Raw genomic sequence first — 2364 nt, 5'->3', positions numbered from 1 at the left:
AGTTCCCTGAAATTAAGATCTATCAGAATATGTTGATGAATTTCCAGCCTTCTCACTTAAAAGATTATGTTCTGGGGCGCCTGGATGGCTCAGTGGGTTAAGCCACTGCCTTCGGCTCAGGTCATGATCTCAGGATCCTGGGATCGAGTCCCGCATCGGGCTCTCTGCTTAGCGGGGAGCCTGCTTCCTCCTCTCTCTCTCTCTCTCTGCCTGCCTCTCTGCCTACTTGTGATCTCTCTCTATCAAATAAATAAATAAAATCTTTAAAAAAAAAAAAGATTATGTTCTTTCTGCCACAGTTTTTGGATGTGGTCTGCCCTCCTCCTTTCATTATTCCATTTCTTTTCCCACTTTTGCCCTCCACTCCCAGCTTTCTTCTTTTCTGATTTTTTTTTTCTTGCCAGCACTCCAGACGAAATATTTTAGGAGCAGCTTGCTACATGATATTTCACTAAAAATAATACAAGTCAAGTTATTGGCAAAAGAGTCAGCTTTGGAGGAACACCAATGGTGCAGAGCTGGGAAAGTGGCATAGTAGCTCTGTCCTGGGTTTTCAAGGAGGGTAAATCCCTGAGACTTTGTATCTGGTGGTGAGGGTGTCCAGGCTAATGGAGATGAATGTCATCTGGGCTGACTTCAGTGTGTGAGGCCTTGTTTGGAGACCATATTGAGACAAATGGGTTTAATGGATTTGTGCAAGTCACCTGTCTCCTTTGCCAACTCACTCTCCTCTCCTGACCTTTAATGGTGTGAGCTCCTTGGAGCTCCCTTCTCTCCTCTTAGTGCTCCATGGCCTCACCCCACCATCCTAGTCTTGGGTTTAGCCCTGCAGCCGCATGGTTAGAAATGTGGATTCCGGGGCCTGACGGCCTGAGTTGGAATCCAGACTCTGTATCCCCTGGCCCAGCAATGTTAACAATCCTGGTAAAAGAGGGTTAACAGTTGTACTTGCCTCAGACAGTTGTAAGGGAAGATTAAAACAGTTTAGTGTTTATGAAATGCTTAGATTGGGACTGGGAACTAGGAAGCCTCTGAAAGTGTTAAGTACAAGCTTTGCGCAGTGGCAGTATCGTAGCCAATGAGGTTTATCCGAGGCGCGATTATTGCTAATTGAAAGTGTCAAGTACAAAAACTTGCAAAGAGACCTAGTTTTGACTTTTCCACTCTATTCCAGGCCCAAGCAACTAACTCTCAACTCCTTGTCTCTGCTTGCATATGACACAAACATTTCCAGAACTGAAGTTAATCTCTCCTCAAACATCCTCTGCTGTGGGAGGTCCCAGTGCCAGGGACTGTCCTCCCTGCCTCCACCTAGTCTAGAAACACTGGACTCATGTTCACTCACTTTACCCATTCTGTTATTGATTCCGGCTCCTAAATACTTTACAAATCCTTCTGTTTCTACCAGCTTTGCCATCCCTGGTGGACAAAGTTAATATCACCTGCTTTCTGGACAACAAAACAAATATAAGTAGTCTCCCAATATCTTATACCTCTCTGGTTGATTCCCTAAGGTCTAGAAAAGGGGATCTTTCAAAATAAAACAAAAATAAGACAATGATGAGCTTAAAAACAAAACAAAACAAAACAAAAACCTCTCCCATGAATTTCCACTGTTTTCAAAGCTTCATATTTTTATGCCTTCAAGATTCTATGTGCTCTGCCTCTACTTCCCTCTCCAGTTTCAACCCTCATTCACACTTGCCTTCTTCCCGTGGATCTCCTTTTAGCTCACTGAACACTTCATGCTCCTTTCCATCTCAGAAACTTCAGACATGCAGGACAGAGATGTCCTTTGTCTATTCTTGCCTCTTGTCCTGTCCCTGACCATCTCCACCTACCTAACTTTTGGTATCCTCACTGGACATTTCCATCATGTTTTCCTATTGTGTCACTTATTACAATCACAATTTAAATATTTTTATTTACTTTCTGTCTTCCTACCAGGAGACTTCTTACCAGGTAAAGTCTTTGTCCTGTTCAGTGTTGTATTTCTGACACACAGAATGAGTCCCATAACCAGCTGTTCACTGAGTTAGCAAATAGATATATGATTTTACACATATGGCCACACTTCCGATCATGGAAAAGGGCATAGCTAAGGAATAAATTAAGCAACTGCCCACTCTGACCCCAAACCCATTTAAAAAAAATATATCTATATATAGATATATAGATATATAGGCATATATCTATATATATCTTGGGTTCATAGATCCCAAACTTCTAGAAAAGTAATGTTCACATTTTCTTTAAAGATTTTATTTCAAATTATTTTGGCATAATTTGGAACCATACTTGATATCTCTAAAGACATTTATTTTCTGTAAAGTAGAGGATCCATGGTCTTGCATAATGTACAGC

The 2364-nt window shown here is 41.6% G+C and overlaps 1 pseudogene; it reads left to right on the top strand.

The window, feature by feature from the left end:
* The first annotated feature begins 1049 nt into the window (after positions 1 to 1049).
* Positions 1050 to 1135, top strand: LOC122892741 (annotated as a pseudogene).
* Positions 1136 to 2364: the final 1229 nt, after the last annotated feature.

This window comes from Neovison vison, chromosome 12 (assembly GCF_020171115.1).
Source record: "Neovison vison isolate M4711 chromosome 12, ASM_NN_V1, whole genome shotgun sequence".
Lineage (NCBI taxonomy): Eukaryota > Metazoa > Chordata > Mammalia > Carnivora > Mustelidae > Neogale > Neogale vison.
This window is presented reverse-complemented; position numbering and strand designations above follow the sequence as displayed.